Genomic DNA, 19,249 nt, shown 5'->3' with positions numbered 1-19,249 from the left:
CCCCCAGAATCAGAGTCTTTTCTTGATCTTTGCCATGCGTGGTGATGAGTGTAAATGTGTGTTGCTTGGGGAAGATACCCTGAAAGGAAGGCTTGCATGTGAATCATTTTGTGGATTGAAAAGCATGTCACAAAGTAGGCATGGAGTGTGACTCAAACATGGAATATCAACGAGACCACAATCTGAATGACAGACTTGTTCCTTTGCAGAATTGATATAAGGTGCTTTGATGCCCAGGGTCAAGAACAAAGTGACACCGCCATCCACATTCCATTCATTAAATCAATGTAGCCTGGCAGTTAGATTTAGGAAAGCATTCTTTCTCTAAGGGCAATAGATTAGTTTAGAAGGGGCAGGTGAGGTCAGGTACCACAAACTAGTCTCTTCCCCAATAGAAGGAAAGAGATGAGCGGGGGTCCTCAGGACAAATGGATAGAGGGGTGGCACATGCACTCCAACTTTTGTGGTTTTGCAGGAACAGACCTGATTAATCCTCTGTCATCCTACTTTTCCAGCTGCTTTTACAATGCACCAGTATCTTTCCTGTCCTTCCATACACACACTTTGTTCTCAGCTAATTGTTACAAAGTCAAAAGTAGTTCACACCAAGTTAACCCAATACGTGGAGAAGAGTTGAGAGAAGGCAGAATTATACTCTTCTCAGCAAGCTATGCCAAAAGCAAATGGCATTGGCCTCTCTTAGCTTGTGTGTCTATATCTAGACATGAATATATATATATATATATATATATATATATATATATATATATATAGGCTTAAAACAAGAAGAAAACTCACAAGCAAGTAAATAATGGTTTTCACTGACATTCCCCTTCCTGCAGAAAAACTGTTGAGTATATTAATAGTAAAAAATATTATACAAATCTTATCAGACTATGTGCCATGGGTCTGGAAATATCCTTTCTCCATTTGAGCACTTCAGTGAAAAAGCTGTTTTTCTATCATCTTTCATTCAGATTAAATATCTGTGGGCCATATGAGTCATAAACTCAAGGCCAGGAGAAAGGAAATCCCAATGAGAGGAAATTGCCAAAGCCCTTGTATTACTTTGTTTGCCTCTCTTTCTGAACATGTGTGGCAGGATGAAAGAGTGAGTTAGGTGTGCATGTGTGTAAATGAACTGTGTGCAGTTAGTGATACAAGTGTATTTTTGTTTATGAGTGAATGTGGAGGATGAGGTGTAAGCGCAGGTGGTACACTGTATGTGGAGGATCAATGCTCAGAAAGAAGAGGGTTTTTCCAAAAGCAGCCAATTGTCTTTAATTGTGTTTGACACTTGTAAACCTTCATTTTGAAAGGAATAGTAAGCATTTTAAAGCCATCAGGAAGGAGCAAAGGATTAAGCATCACTATCTTTACCTGTCATTTGGCTGCCAATTTAAAGTTGAATACTGGAGGCAAAGCTGTCATATGCCTCCATTTAGAACTAGGAATAGTTCCATTTAGAAATAGAGCTCACTTTCTATTTCTCAGAACTAACAACATAGCTACTTATAATTACTTCTAAAAACATAGCTGAATACTATAAGCTACAGGCCTGTAGTACAAAACACACTATCCTCCAGTCCACCTATTTACCAAATGATGTGTAACCAACAAGTACAACTCAAAGTTAGAATGTGCTACTCTGAACACAACGTCTCAAGAATTTCTTTCCTCTGTGGTACTCAAAGAAGAAGATCCTTGTCTTCTCCATGCAATCCCCATTATTTTTCACATTATACCTTGTTGCATGTCTGCTGGAGTTGCTCCATTTCAGTGGAGGGTGTGGGGAATCTGGCGCCCTATGCCCCGAATTGCCCGGCTCCAGATGAGGGCAATTACGTGGAGTGTGTGGCTTTCCCTTATTGAGTCTAATGGCAATACAGGAAGCCTCTCCACTCTCCTTCACCAATGGAGCTCTGCTGGCATCGTCTGATGGGAGCCAGCAGTCTCTGTGGGTGACATGTTGCCGATTTTGGCCCCAAGTGAATAGGTCATAAGTCTTTGGCTCATTCCTGTTGCTTGTTGGCACTCTTCCAATAGACTAGAAAGCCAGAGTAGACAAGAATGTGGCAAGCTCAAATGTAGAGTTGCAACATAACCATGGAGCTTTGGCATCCAACAGAGGAGGAGAACTTTCTATGACATGGGCTTTAGCAGATGTCTAATACCATATCCCTTGATCAAAGACAGTGTTGAGTCACTGAGAATATTAGTTCCTGCATTAGAGCGATTTTCACTTCAATTTGCTCTTTGCCCAGTTTGTTTAATCAACCTTCCTTCTTTCTTTCACAAATGTTCCTATTTGTATCCTCACAACCATTCTGTCAGCTCTGCTCAGCTGAAACAATGATTAGTCCAGATTCACTCATTGTGCATCATGGCCAAATTGGAGATTTGAATCCTATTCCAACACTCTAATTTGGGACTTTATCACACAACCTGCTGTCTTCCCACAATCACATTAGTGCAGGGAATGGAAACATGCCTGTTTTAGAGCATTCATTATCACACTTTTCTGCCAAAGTAAAATGGCTCTGCTTTTGCAGCTTACAGTCACATGGTCCATGTTCCGCACAACCTCCACAGCCTGCTTGAGAATAGAAAAGGGGAGAGGAGGATAGGAGGACCATGATGCCCACTGATGACATATGACTGCCAGCATACCAGAACGGCAGTAAAAGGGGCCTACCTCACAGAGGGCAGTAATGGGAAGGCAGTGATATTGAGAGCAATTGACCGGTTTAAACTCAACAAAGAAAATGTGTGTTACACTAACAGATGAAATACAAAGCAGCAGGACAGATATGGCATCATATGGTAAGTACTGTCATTTTTATCCTGTTGAAATTCCATTTTGCCAGCCTCATGTCATAAACTCCCTGGTAATCTTAAATTCAGCACTTACACTGCTTTGCCATGCTGGCCCTTTGTTCATTGTTTTGCACATGAAAGGTGCCATGACTGCTTGACATGCAAAGCTCTTTTCTGATTGACATGACCAGTTTGTAGATCTCTGTTCTAAATTGTACCAGGGACTAGGGGCATACCTTAGAATCCTGGAAGAAAGACTAACTGGGGTTGATAGTCTGACCTATGATTGCAACAGCTAGATTGCCACTCTCCCAAATCGTCAGCTTCTTCCAAGGCCTTGAGATACTGCTTTGTAGGAAACTACCCACAACAAAATGAGTGAATATGAGCTTTCCTCAGTCATATCTCCAGCAGAATGTTCTTTACTGCCCCCAACGTGTGTTGATGTCCAGTAAACACTCCAAAGCTTAGTCTTGAGTGACTATGGTTGAGGTTATATTCATAGTGCTTGTGCTATGCCATCTTTCATTGTGAATGCCAATGCTTTCCAACAAATCCTCTATCTACCAATGTATTTGCCAATTTTTTTTGTGTGAAATCAGAAATACACAATGTCAATCTGGTGGTAATGAAGCCATAGATATGACTTTATTCCCAATCACAGCAAAACAAATGTTATATTGAAGGCACTGGCAGGTGCCCTGGCTAAGACTCTAACAGCATTCTGGCCTATTTGTTCTTCTTTACAGCTCTATTAGAAGGGGTTGACAATCTAGCTTCAATTTCAATATCTAAACCATAAAGAGGATGGGCAGCTGTATCAAATAAGTTGTCACACAGCTATGAGCATGTAGAGAAGTGGTTCTCAACCTGTGGGTCCCCAGATGTTTGGTTTTCAACTCCCAGAAATCCTAACAGCTAGTAAACCGGCTGAGATTTCTGGGAGTTGTAGACCAAAACATCTGGGGACCCACAGGTTGAGAACCACTGATGTAGACAGTAGACCAAGCAGACATACAGATCCCTGATTTCCTTGGTATAGAGAGACAACTTGAATGACTATTTAAAATTACATGTACAAATGAAACCATGTAAGATGCAGTCCCTCACAATGTTTTCACCAAAACAACACACTGCAGGCAAACCCATTTTTCTTCTCAGTTCCTTTCAAGATCGTTTTGGGCAGCATTCCAGCAAATATAATTAAAATCATGTTATCTTAAAATGCGATCTGCAAGTCAAGGCCCAGAAGGGCTGGTTTTATTTAACCTTTCTCCAACTTTGGCTCCAAACTGACAAATCTGATTTTGGATTGTTTCAGCTTTTAACATCATAGCTTATGTTAATTTGTTAGCCTGTTATAGGGCATACACAGGAAAGAAAGACATTAGCATTCTAGGCATATAAATATAATAATTAACATTCAGGAGCGCTATTAGAGTATAATTTATTCTCACATGTTTGAAACAGGATTTAAATGATACATTTTCTGAAGTGTTGAGTGATTAATACTGCACATAGTGCAATATGGCAAAAAGGGTACTTTAAAAATGTAGTGCATTTGAAATCATAGAGGACATTTGTTACCCAGAAGAAAATAATTTTGCAGAAATACCTTTGCACTGTCTTAACAGCAAGAAATCACTCCTCAGATTTTGTTAGGAAAAGAGCTTTTTTTACTTCCCACAAATTTCAGAATCTATTATGAGTTTCTTTTTCCACAGATGGTTTCCAAATCTCATCTGTAGTTATAATCAGCTAGTGGTTCCAAAAGGTGGATGGGAATACTGCCTCTATGTATCCAACAAACTGAACTTTAATAATAATAATAATAATAATAATAATAATAATAATAATAATAAAACTTTATTTATATCCCGCCACCATCTCCCCAACGGGGACTCAGGGAGGCTTACATGGGGCCATGCCCAGAACAATACAATATAGCAAAATATAAAAACAACCTATCATAATACAATTACAACAATACAAAAATAATCATGTACAGTACAACACAAAATCAAAAAAGCAATATAACAGGGCGGGCCGCATGAACACTCAGTTAAAACCTGGGGTGAGAAAAAGATAAGAATAAAACCACGGGGAGCAGAGACATAAAATAGCAAACAGTCTGGAGGATAGATGATGGGGGAGTAACAAAAAGTGTGTAACAGTTACTCTCCGAAAGCACATCGGAAGAGCCATGTTTTTAGATCTTTCCTAAAGTCTAAAAGAGTGGAAGCTTGCCTGATTTCAATGGGCAATGAGTTCCACAAACGGGGGGCCACAGCGGAAAAGGCCCTCTCCCTTGTTCCTACAAGGCGGGTCTGGGATAAAGGCAGTGGCGACAGGAGGGCCTCCCCTGACGATCGAAGAGATCGGGCAGGTTTATGGTAGGAGATACGGTCACGAAGGTAGGTGGGTCCCAAACCGTTTAGGGCTTCATATATGATGGTCTGCACCTTGAATTGGGATCGGAAAATGAACGGTAGCCAGTGGAGCTCCTTAAACAGGGGAGTAGATCTCTCCCTGTAACTCGCCCCCGTTATTAATCTGGCAGCCGAGCGTTGGACCAGTTGTAATTTCCGAGCCATTTTCAAGGGAAGCCCCACGTAGAGCGCATTACAGTAGTCCAGTCTAGAGGTAACTAGGGCATGGACCACCATGGTCAAGTCAGACTTCACGAGGTATGGTCGCAGTTGGCGCACAAGTTTGAGTTGTGCGAAAGCCCTCCCGGCCACCGCTGACACCTGAGCCTCAAGCGTCAACGCTGAATCCAGGAGGACCCCCAAACTGCGGACCTGTGATTTCAGGGGGAGTGCAACCCCGTCCAGCACAGGTTGCCACCCAATACCCCGATCTGACGAGCGACTGATCAGGAGGGCCTCTGTCTTGTCAGGATTGATCCTCAGCTTGTTCCTCCTCATCCAGTCCGCCACAGCGGCCAGGCACTGGTTCAGCATCCGAGGGGCTTCCTTGGAGTTAGATGGAAACGAGTAGTGGATTTGTGTGTCATCTGCGTAGAGATGGCAACACCCTCCAAAACAGCACTTGGCTGAGTTTGGTGAGTGAGCCAAAAATACGATTACTCTGTGAAATGTCCCATCTCAAACGGGAGCATCGAACTTTAAGAAAACCAAAGATTTATTCAAGCAGAGCACTCAGAGCAACTCCCTTTTCCAGGAAGTCAAACACAATTTAATTCAGAAAATTTTATAGCAGCATTTTGAATCAATGGATATGGCGTTCCCATCCTCCAAAGATTCCCATCCTCCAACGGAAGGTGTTTCTTCCATCTGTTAAAAGATTTGACTTTTGATAGAAAAAATGTATTCTAGAATAAAACATAAATTTCTCAGAATTTTTTCTGATGTTATCATAATTTGTTTTCTCGCCCTCTTAAAAATGATTAAGCAAGCAAGAAAAGAAAAAACTTGCATAATTTTCTCCCAATATTCTACACCATTTAAAGAGTGTATTGACTTTGTGATATGGCCTAAGGGCTAATCAATAATATATATATGCCCCAATAGGACTGAGTGTATTTATTTCATTTCTCCTTCACTATGCTCTGGAACTTTGGTAAGTCTAAGGCAGGGATTTCCAAACTAAGGCCTGCAGGCCAGATGTAGTCTTCCGAGATCATTTACCCGGCCCTACCATAAACATTAGTCTTAGGGTCACCCTAGGACTGAAATGACTTGAAGGCACACAACAACAAAAATCCTAATTAACTTGACTATCTCATTAAAGGCCCACACTTCCCATTGAAATACTGGTAAGGTTATGTTGCTTAAAATTGTTCTTCATTTTAAATATTGTATTTTTCTTTCATTTTTTTGCACTACAAATAAAACATATGCAATGTACATAGGAATTCAGAAACTCGTAGATATTATGGACAGTTGTCATTCTCACAAAGGGAATTTGGAATGTATAGTCAATATAAGTGACATTTCAAATTCTAATCTTGATTTTCCGTCCTTTCTACAGCATAAAAATAAACATGCAGGCAAATTTCTGAGTTGGCTACCAAAACTACAAATTACATGCATACTTGGAACTAGACCCCAATGAACTCCATGTAACTATCTGAATAGGCCTGCTAAAATTTTGTCTGTTTGCTGCAAGGTCTTTGTATTCATCTATAAATCATTCCAAATGCTTCCCAATTACATTTCCCTTTATTTGGCTCATGTTGCAGAACACTTATTAATTTTAAAACCGAGTTCAGTTAGGATAAATCTTTGCTTGTTTTTTTCTCTCACAAAAGAATATGTAATTTCAACAGTCTTCTCTATAGTAAGTTTAAAAAGCAAGAATTTTTGTATATTATTAATTATTTTTAACATTTCAATTTTTTAGGGAGAAATTTTATTAGCATTAAAAAATTATGGGCAGAACTTTTTTGTAGAAAAGAGTATATTTTGCAAAACATATAAATGCATTGCTTTTGGTGGAAAAAAATGCTGAATGCTACAAAAAAGTATTTTGCACAGAACCCAAGATTGCCACATAAATGAATTCTTCATAAAATTCCCCAAAACATTTTAAACATTGTGGGAACTATTTACTCCGCAAGATGTCTCAGAATGTCAAGATACCCTTTTTCATCAAAGACTAGAAAGTTTGCAAAGACTAGAAAATCTGAAACCATTTAAGCAGAAACAACAAAAAGGTGGCAACAAAGGGTTTTCGAGAACTTTTCAAAATGGACTTTCCAAAATAGTCATTCTCTTCCCCATCTCAGAGTACAAAGTCCAAAATATGAGGATTATTGGGAGTGGACCATATCAATCAATAATATCACTGCCTTTTCTCCAGACCATTTAATAGAGGGAATACGGTAGTTGGAATGTATGCTGTTGTAGGAAGCTGCGTGTCTGAGCCAATTCCTCACTCAGCAGCACCTGCGTAACTAACATGGCATTTTGATGGCTATCTAGCCCTTACCAGCTAAGCTGTTTCTACATTCTGTCATCATGTGTTTCCGGGTGGTTGTAAAACAAGTGGAGGTGTATGGATACAAACAGAAGGCTGAACACAGGGAAGGAGAAAAAAATAGACTAATTGGGAGTGGGGAGGGGACACTGTAAGGTTCAGATGATTAGAACTGAAAGAAATAGCCTACGTATTGAAGGCTACAGGAGGCAGGGAGAGTTATGGGCCAATCCTACACTGCATCTATAATGAAGTTGTGGCTGGTACCTGACGTCACTGTCCTCTTGTAAATTCCAGCATATTTAGAAGATGGGAGGGCCAAATCCTGGGTTAAATATGACACCAGGCAGTGGAATTTCTGGCTCTATTAGTCTGTAAATATGTAGTATCTCATACCTCACCAATATATATAAATAGCCAATTGGCCTCCAAGCAAACCTGCACGCATCCATAAACATGTGAGCTGCCATGGAGGGAAGTGACCCAGATGAATCTTTTGTGTTCCCATTCTGTGCAAAGAAGACATGATAATAGTAGCAAGGCATAGATTGATAGAGAATTATAGTTTTTTGGTAGATGGTGGAGAAGCATCACTGATACATTTCAGTTGTGGCACCCAATGTAACACAGGAAAATCTTGTGAGAGAAGAATGTGGTATGATGACAACTACGGAGAGTGACAAGCAGTACTAAAAAAAGAAAAGAAAATGACATCACATCCATTGAATTGGTCTGTTTGCAGTATACTCTGAATGACATATTTGTGACATTAAAGTGTCATAAGCTCAGTCATAGATTGTCTCCACTCCCTTAAGGAAGCCAACAGAGAGAAAGAAGAAACCGACAGGGAATACACTTGTTTTTTTCCTTACTGGACTAAAAATGTTTATTTCAGACTATATATTTGAACAATTATACCTTGAATTGACTGTCATTGCATAACTAAATGCACAGTGCAGATGTCACACACTAGAAACTATGACAGACAAGGGCCTTTATTCATAGGATCTTTCCTGAAACTAGTCACCGTTTCTCTAGTAACACAGTGACCCAGGTGCCCAGAACTCTTGCTTCTCTAAATCCCCATGAAAGAAAACTGAATGTACTAAATTCCATCCTATTCAGAAGTCAGGAAATGTCACAGGATATATTAGTGGATAAACAGTAGGAAATGTCAGAGGCCAGCCTTCATTTATAGAAGGTGTAGTCTGCCTCAGGAGAACCTCAAAAGCAGAGGCAGAAGCCAACCGTCCTCTTGACTGCTGATTGCTGGCTAGCGAACAACAGTTTCTCTCTCATGCTTTTGAATACTGCACTGAAATAACTGATTAGACAGACAGACAGACAGATCTAATAAACAAACAGGATTTAACAAATTACCAAAATATTTCAACTTCTATCTTCTTCAGTTGCTAAAAACAAAAGTAAATTGCATCCAAGGTGGCAGTTTGGGATACTCTATTGCCAGCATTCTCAAATAGACAGTTGTGTTATGTATTATCCTCCACTATGCTGAGGCCATGTGGTGTTCAGTTCTTAAGTTTGTGGATCCAGAAAGTCTCCCTTACATCCAAAGTACTTGAAAGAGGTGGCATCTTGGTTCCTAATTCAGACAAAGCAGAGATATTGCAGCATTCTGGATTAAAATAGCTAGCCAATGGTTGGCCAAGTTTCATGGTGAGGATTGCAGACTTCTGATTACTGAAATGTGTCCCTCCTCCTTCGCACATGATTTGTGATAGTCATGAAAATGTTTTCTCCTTCACTGGGGGTTTCAATATTTTATAATTTTATGGAAAGCCAGAAAAAGTAACATAATCACAGGAAAGATCCACCAATAAAAGTATTATATATATTATGGGCATGGAGATGCACAGAGTTTCTGACAAAGTAAAGCCAATTTCAAAGGAGATGTGGGTGTTTCACAACATGCAATGCTCAAACTTGTAGTTGATTGCTGTGGGATTTTAATTTCTATTTTTTGCAGATTTTTTTCAAACCAAGCTACAAGAGAAGAGGAATAAGATGAAGAAAAAGATGGTCTTCATTTTTCCCCCTCCCGCTCCCCCGCTTGTTCTATTCCTGCCTGGGGAATCAATACGATTTACTATTGGTGATGCACACATTTCTGTGGCCACATGAAAGCTGCATGTGATCACCTAATGGTTCCTTTTTCATCTCAGTTGTTTATCTATCCATTTGCCTCACCTGAAGATAGAGATAATCATATGAGCCTTATATTTTAAAAAAGACCCACCAGATTCACACTTCTTTAATCAACACAGAAAACTGGAATACATATAGTTTTCACACAGTTATATTTTTCAGAATTTTTGTGATGCCCTACACATGCACAGGAACATACGTAAAAACATGTAAAAATGTGTCTATTCAGGTGTATACAGAAATGCGTTTAAACTTGTATGATTTTTTCCTTCCTTTTCTCCCTCCCTCCCTCCCTCTTTCTTTTACAATCATGAAGTGATACAGAAATGGGACAGAATGAAGAAAGAGTTGGAAAATTCAAAAACAGAGGAGAAACCCCAAATGACTATTTAGCCCATTTCCAGCATCAAATCATATTGTAGACCAGGTGATTTTAGAGACAAAAATAGAGATACCTTAGGTGAGGGAAAACAGCTAATGGATGTGAGCTGTCCAGAGCAATGAAAAGGGTTTTCCTCATGTGTACAGCCCCTAAGACTCAACATGTAGTGGTTCCCATGGTGGATAAAACTGTAGTAGTTTCACAGCTGAGATTCAAGGGCATTCAAGACACCCGAAACCTTTACTAGTGCACCATGAGCGATGATTCTCCTTTATCTTGGTTCTGTTTAGAAACCCAGAAAACCAGAAAAGAAACAAAAAAGCACAAGGTCAACTGTTACAGGAAGTAGGGTACAGGAAGAGGGATGAAATGAGATTCCAGTGTCCCAAATGTGCTCTATATTGATATAATCAGGTCTGCAAAGTGATGGAATGCATTTCACCAAGAGTGGGAAACACAGCCCGTGTAAGACCATTTTTGAAGTTCCCTGGATCTCTCAATTAACTCCTTCCATTATTTTAAAACCTTTTTGAATTAAAAAACATTCCTTGCGACACTTAGGACTTCATCACATGGAGCATTTTCCCTGTTGTAGGACACTTTTGGTTCAATTCAAGTGGCATGGAGTCTATCAGCTGCTTTCACTGCATTTTCTCCTTAACAGTAATCTAGGCTTGAAATTGTGATCTCGCTAGCTGTTTACCATAACACTGATCGAATGGAGGGAAGGCAACAGTAGCAGGAGGAGATCATGGCAAAGTGGTTTATTATTGGTACAGTAGAGTCTCACTTATCCAAGCCTCGCTTATCCAAGCTTCTGGATTATCCAAGCCATTTCTGTAGTCAATGTTTTCAATATATCATGATATTTTGGTGCTAAATTCGTAAATACAGTAATTACAAGATAACATTCCTGCGTATTGAACTGCTTTTTCTGTCTAATTTGTTGTAAAACATGATGTTTTGGTGCTTAATTTGTCAAATCATAACCTAATTTGATGTTTAATAGGCTTTTACTTAATCCCTCCTTATTATCCAAGATATTCGCTTATCCAAGCTTCTGCCGGCCCATTTAGCTTGGATAAGTGAGACTCTACTGTATAAGGAAGGGAAGCAAAGCTTTGCAAGAGGGGATCATAGCAAAGCGGTTCATAATGACACTGGTATAACGAAGGAAGGAAGGAGTGGGAAAGACATATCATGGCAAAGGGATTTATGATTACACTTGTTTAATGAAGGGATGCACAACCTTGCAAGAGGGGAACATGGCAAAGGGGTTTATAACTACACTGGTATAATAGAGGGAAAGAAGGCATGGAAAAGACTAATCATGGCAAAGGGGTTTATAATTACACTGGTATAATGTAGGGAAGGAAGATATGGGAAATACTTATCATGGCAAAGGGGTTTAAAATTCCCCTGCTCCCCCTTCCAATGGTATGAGGTCCATAGTAATCTTGGCTTTCAAATATTAAAGTTTTCCCTGATGAAAAAAAAATACAGAAAAGGCAGAGAAAAGGATTCCCCGTGTGATGGTTCCAAATGCAGGCAAAAACGGGAGAAAACCTGAAGAGAGAAACATGTGTCATGAGAAGACAGAACTTGAAACAGAACAATTGGGGATCTAATGGTACGATTTTCTTTGCTTGACAGACAGTCCTCAATGCTTTTCAAGGTCCATGTGATGAAATCCTTAGAGAATATTGGAATATCTGGCTGATTTTATGCTTCAGGATTACATCCTTGAAAGGAGAACTAAACATATATCAGGATGAATCAAAAAGAACTGGGATCTGAAATGGGGAAGATTGATAGATAAAGTCAAAGAACAAAAAAAATATAAAGAACTGAATCACTCTCTTTTTATGAATGATCAATTAAAATAATATCTGAATGAAAGAAAGTACTGTTCCCAGAGGGAGGGTGGAGGGGCAAAAACCAATAGACACAAGTGGGAGATAAAGGTGGAATTAGCAAGGATAATAATAATACTAAGAATATATCATTCGATATGTATATTGAAATGGTGATGGATTTTGATATTATTCTACCGGTGCTTTCAATAAAAACATATTTTAAAAAGAGAGAATATTGGAACCATTTTTTTCACACTGTACTCTTCTAGGGTTGCTATGTCACCCAGACAACTGGATTTTGTTTGAATTCTAGGCATCCCACCCAGTGACTGCTTGAACTATTATTTGGCTTGGATGCCAAGGTTTCCTTTATTGTTTTATAAAAAAGAGTATTCCCTTAGTTTTTCTAAAAGCTAAGATACGGGGCACAATGTGGAGTTCAGTCAATTTGTTCTGCAAAAAACCATGTCCACCTGTGCTTTCATGCTTAAGAGAAATAAGAATGAGAAGTACAAATAGTGGCAAGCAAAAAGGAAGGGAGTGGTGCTTTGGGAGGGCATGAAGAGAGTTGAGGGAGAAAGAGTTGGAGAGATTGGAAGCAAACTGTGAAGCACCAAAGTGCAAGAAGCAAGGGAGGTGCATATTGGGAAGGTGTGATCAGGGGTATGTGAGCAAGTATGAGAGACAGGAGAGTGAGCAACGCAGTGCTCATAGCAAAGTGCAAGAAGCAAGGAAGAAGCAATTGCAAGGGTGAAGGGGAAGTGAAGCTGGGGAGAGTAAGAGAGTGCAAAATGAGGCAAGGGTGAGAGGGAGTAGAAGAGGTGGGGAAGTGAGAAGCATCAGTGTCAGAGGGCAAGAAACAAGGAAAGGCCTTTTTTCAAACAGGAAGTAAGCTTCCTGTTTTCTTTCTAGGTGAAAAAAGTTTCCCTTTGGACTTAAAAAAGTCCAAAAGAGACAAAATGTGGCAAAACAGTGAATGGAGAATCAACTCGAAATTAAGCTGTGCTGGGTGTCGGGCTTGCACCTTCAAAGTCCTATAGAGACCAATTTGCCTTCCTAACTCTCAACAGTTACTAATTCATACATGACAGAAAGCTCTCTGGGTAGATAAAAGGTTTCTTGGGGGACATCATCTCTTTTATAGCCCCTTCATGATCCTGCTAGGACAGGCAAAATTCTGTATCAGAGACTGAAAAAGTCATGTTTCTAAGTGCCTTTCCAGATGGTTACCACTCTGTTTCTGGATCTATATCCCTTCTATTCAGATCCTTTAGAAAGAATAATTGAGAAGCGTTTCCATATTTTTTGGCCTTGATGAGGATCTTGATGACTGAATATTTTTCTCTCTCCAGAGATCTCATTGCAAATTCTCCAGACACATTCAGTGATGAAGTATCCTCCTAGGTGTTTTGGTAATGCCACTTGCTGGGCTTATTGGGGGGTATATTATTAGATCATCTCTTGATGGTGAAACATTTATTTTTACGTTCTCTTCCAGAATCAAGTCATGAGATTTTTTCCCCTGTTATAGACTTTTCTTAGATCAAAGTAAATGGAGAATGTTATGTTTCAGTGCACCAAACATCTCTATACAGCAGCTGCTATTAAGTAAATACGTTGTCTGGCTTTGCCCCATGGGACTGCTTTGTACATAACAGAGAGTCAAGCCTTGAGTTAGCTTTTTGAATATATGTGTGAAGATTAGGCAGCTTAGCCTAAGTCTTTTAGTGGAAATGTACTTTCTCAAGATCACCTTGTCTTCACCACCATCAACCACAGCCACAGCACAGTCCGGCAGAGCATGCGGCGCTGTGCTCCTTTGCAATTTCATGGAAAGCAAACACTTCTGAGAAAGGCTTGCTTTAATTGCATGTCACACAGCAGTCCTTGCATTGGACTTACCTTGAGATAGCCACCAAGTTCATTACAAACAATTCCAATCACTGCCGTTTGTTTATCCCTATATTGTCTTTTTATGCCTTGATATGCATTTTTAATTAGATGCGCCTCAGTTCTTTCATTGCCTTCATTCGGGAAGGACACTTTTCACTAACTCTGCAAATATTCACTATTCTTTGGAGGCCAAGTCTCTTTCTTTGAAAGAAGATTGCTTTGACCTGGTTATCAGTTATAACACTTACTGGCTTTTTTGTCTCTGTAACTCTTCAAATCCACATTAATTTCTTTTCTTCTTTCTCTCCCCTTTAAAGACAGAGAGATTTGAGGTCATGCTTGGAAAGCATCCTTTTTGAACTAAAATTCACAGAATCTTCTGGCCATTTATATGCTCTAATGTATAATCAACATTGCAGGGTTTTTTTCCTTCCACAAATGTACATTCCTTAGACCAGTGGTTCTCAACCTGTGGGTCCCCAGAGGTTTTGGGCTTCAACTCCCAAAAATCCTAACAACTGATAAAATGGCTGGGATTTCTGGGAGTTGTAGGCCAAAACACCTGGGAACCCACATGTTGAAAATCACTGCCTTAGGCAAAACTTGCTGGGGGTCTGCATTGTAGAAATCTGACTATTCTCTTGAGGTCTGTGAGGACAGTAGAAGTTCAAGTTATATTTTGGACTACAACTCAGATAGCTGCCTGGGAGACTCTGAAAGACATTTCTAAGTTCCATTTCAGTGTCAAAACAGCACTGAACAGGCGACCTACTTAGCTTCTGCACAATGCATGGTGGCTTTCCATCTTGTCCGTTGGCAATGAAATGTCTTGGGCTACCCCTCTTGCTTCTGGTTCTCAGCAACCTTTGTGTAAGGCAGATCGTACTGAACAGTATTTTGGCCATTTCTAAGGACAGGTGTGACTCAGCTTATCTACCCAACGTTATGTAATCTGCCAGTCTAAACTTACCCAAATGGCTTACCCATTCTAGAAGTCTTATTTTTAAACCACAGACACACCTTTGTGCATATGTCTATGAATGTTTGAAAGATTATTCAAAATTCTCTCCCCTCCACACCTCGTTGCAACAGGCAACTAATTTCTGGATTTTAAAGTGGGTCCATGGTGTGAACACCCAATCTCCTTGGACCATAGGCCTTTCTTGGTGGCTCATGGCCCTGCCTATATAGAAAAAATATATATAATGGCAACTGCATTTACCCAGCTCTTTAGAAGAAGGAAAGACAGTTGCTTGGTAAATGCTCAATTTTTTTGTTCTTTTTCTTGGCAAAGAATCAGTTTGTTCCTTATTTATCTGAACACTTGCTCATCCCTCATGCTTAGTTATAAGACAAATGCAGCCAACCAAGACAAATGAGAGGTGAGGCATCAGCAGAGCTATTTGCCTACTTAATCACTGTCAGTCACCCCTGCTGCCTCCGTCCTTCCCTCACTCTCCAACATCAGGCACCCCAAATCTTCAGAGTCCATTCTTGGTGCAAGGCTGACAAGAACTTTCTTATGGCTGGATGCTTAATGAGCCCATCCACTTTATTTCTTTCTGACATGGCAAGATCAAGACGGAAACCAGGAGGGACACTTCTCAACTTTGAAGATGTGTGTCACATCCTACCAATTAGATAGTCATCTTATCCACCGCAATGCCCTTTCTCACTTTAGTGACTGAAGTATAGCTGGGTGATGTAATACCTGCCAAACATATACATTCCTGGGGCACATAATGGCCCGCAATCTAAATGGCTCAGTGTGGCATAGTAGTTCTACATGCTGGATGACACCACATTTACGCACATCCAGGCTTAATGTAGAGCTACTGGAGAGTGGGAATGACACAAGTGTGTTTTTGCCTCTTTCTGAAATGTCCCACAGAAAAGTTCCTTTTTTGGACTGAGATACCTAGACTTTCCCAGTCAGCATGGCTACGGTGCATGGTGTTTTGAGGTGGTACAAAGCACTGCTACTCAAAGTGGTATTCTGTAGACCATTGCCAGTTCCATGTGCTGGAATTTCAGAGGAAGGAATTATTAAAATTATTGATTGTTGCTCACCTAATAAAATCCTGTGCAATTAATGGGGCTGTCATAAGCCAACAGGTGACTCAAAGGCACACACACAAAGGAACATGGCCAGATACTTTCTTGATCCCCTTTCCCTGCCCCTGCTTTCAACCAGGCACAAAATGATTGTGTAGGGAGATGTTGCATCCATTTTGCAATACCTTGGGAGGGGTGCTTTGGTGCACTCAGAGGAAGTGAGGCAATACTAGCCCCCCTCCCCCAGACAAAAGAAGACATGGAGATTTAGAGTAGGCTTACATCTGAACATGCTTCTAACAGGATACTAGCAACAATTTGGGAAAGATAGATTTCCAGCATTTGGAATAGTTATTTTTTAAATGAAACCTTCCAGAATGCCACAGCCAAAATAGCCTACAAATGTGAGCTCTATATGATTAAGTAGTTGGAAGGGCAAGGTGAGATAGAAAATAAATATATCAAGTGATCTGAAAAATTAAATAGAAAATTATGCATATCAGGCTGGGAAGAAGTGCATATTTATTTAGAAATGAATATTTTACTTCTAAGCAAGACATGTCTCACACAGCTGTGGAAGTTATTCACTCGTTTGTCATTCTCACAATTAAATAGACTTTGAATAATTTGGAAATAAAATGACTGTAAGATGTTGATCTCCTCATATTGGCTTAGATCCAACAGTTATACAGCAGTGTATTAAAGTCCACCAACAGTAAGGCATTCTGTGGCTTTGCAATGTAGTCTGATGGTGCCAGGGTGCAGCTCACAGCCAATTAGGGGCCAAAAATGGGGAGGTGATAGTGTGATTTCTAACTTAATGCTGCAGCCTTGAGAAAATGTGAGACTGTGTTTTTCTGTCAGGGTACAAGAGGAGGAAAGTATGAGCAAATGGTGGTGGTGAAAGCTCAAGCAAGCCTCTTCTGAGGCAAGGCTCTGTTCTATCCTCAACCATTCCAGCTTCGCTCTCTCCTTTCTTGTTGACTCTCTCCTCTCCTCCTTTGAATGCCTTTCTTTCATTCTTCCATCCCTTTTCTCTAACATGTTAATACCAGCATCTAGCATTAGTATAAAGGCGCTGAAATCCAACCACAATGAGATTGACAAGATGTCAAAAAAGAACAACAGGAAGCCATCACACATACTGGTGAGTTGTAAGCCCCATCCTCCTCCTGATAACTTTGCATTGTGCTTTATAGGCAGTCCCCAAGATACGAACAAGGACGTAGTAAATAGTTCCTTCTCTAATGTCCATTAAAATGTATAGGCCAGGATAAATGAGGCTTATATTTACCCAAGTCAGCAAGAGCATTCTTGCCATTTTTCCTATCTTCCCATTTCTCTCTAAAACTGTCTCACTGGAGACATGGTAGGCATGATATGATTTTCAACCTATAGCACTAGGCAATGATATTTTACTGGCAAAGATGATAAGCCCTCTAATTGACATACAAAAGTGGATTAGATTGACATTTGAACTTTATTTTAACACCGGTAATGAGATAGGGCCATCCAGGACAAACGTTACACAGGTAGAGCACAGTGATTTCACTATACCTGCCATGGAAATGCCCAATGGAATCCTGGGTTTTTGAGCCCTAAGAGTTCTCTGTCTGAGAATTCTAAATACCCTTTCCTAAACTGCAGATCCTAGAATTCCATCAGAGACACTATTGCAATTAAAATAGAATCATCTTACTATGATTGTGTAGTGTGAAAAGGCCCAAGGATAATTCTTTTAGGGAGTGTAGAACAGACCTTTTAGGGCAGTGGTGGTGGTGAAGAACAGGCTTAGGAATGTTCTGGAAGTTTATAAGGAACAGTGTATATATGGGGAAGCACTGATGTCCTGCAGCACCTGCACTCAACCTTTTTTGTGTGTGTGTCAGGAGTGACTTGAGAAACTGCAAGTCACTTCTGGTGTGAGAGAATTGGCCGTCTGCAAGGACGTTGCCCAGGGGACACCCGGATGTTTTGATGTTTTTATCATCCTTGTGGGAGGCTTCTCTCATGTCCCTGCATGGAGCTGGAGCTGATAGCTCTCTCCCCGGGTGGGATTCGAACCTGGCAGCTTTCAGATGAGCAACCCAACCTTCAAGTCATGAGGCTTTAATCCACTACGCCACCAGGGGCTATTGACAAGGCCAGCTATGGCAATAGAACCCTATCACATTAACTTGAAAATAAAAGTGTATGCCTCTAACTGCTGCCTTGGTATTGCAATACATAAAATCTGTGGAAGTGGAAAGCACTCTTTTTTTATGTTCCAACATCAGTTGCCACTTTTACCCTCAGTTCCTGGATGAAGTTTACATGAGGCACTCCACCACCCACATGATTTTAAATACAGGGCAGATGTGAATAATTTGAAAACCACTGTAGGTCAGACTCCATTGGTAAACTTCAGTGGACACTCAAGACACTCAAATTATTTTGCATTATGGAACTACTCTTCATTATTCGCTTTAAAAAGTTTCAACCCCCACCCCCAAATTTTTCTGGCTATGGTCCTGATGCACCCTATTTCATAGAGGACAGTTGCCCAGGTCAAATTCAATTTCAAGACAAACAACCACAGGAAGGAAGATCAGGGCCTTAAAGCTGCATATCAAGAGTTAAAACATGGACAGCAGATTGAGCAGGCACAAAGTTTTCCCTATTATAGTGAGATATATTCTGTCTCTATTTAAATTACGGCCATTGCACCACATAAATTAGCATTTTCACATTTTATGAAAATCTGCATTTTCCCTTTGTGGTCGCCTTCTCATATCTCTCTCTTTATGTTACACAAATAGTAATACCTGTAGGTTCAGTGTGTTTACCAATTTCAGGCTCAAAATAACCGCAACAAATCCACAATGTATTCCAATTATTTCTTAGAGCTCCAGTTTTTCTATAACACACACAGTATGTGCCATTGTTTGTACATATGCATTAGGCTTCGGAAATGGACCGAGGGGAAGGGGTCACAAACTTGCCTGGAGCGATGCTTTGTCCACTGAAGCTGCCCGAGTGCTCCATGAGACCGGCCTGCTGGCACAATTAATATACAGTTCTGGGGAAAGGGAGCTCTGCAGTTACTCAGGAAATCACTCAGCCATTCCCAGCAGTTCTGACTGGAGTTCTATCCATAATT

The sequence above is a fragment of the Anolis carolinensis genome, chromosome 5 (assembly GCF_035594765.1).
Source record: "Anolis carolinensis isolate JA03-04 chromosome 5, rAnoCar3.1.pri, whole genome shotgun sequence".
Taxonomy (NCBI): domain Eukaryota; kingdom Metazoa; phylum Chordata; class Lepidosauria; order Squamata; family Dactyloidae; genus Anolis; species Anolis carolinensis.
Note: the sequence above shows the minus strand (reverse complement) of the source record.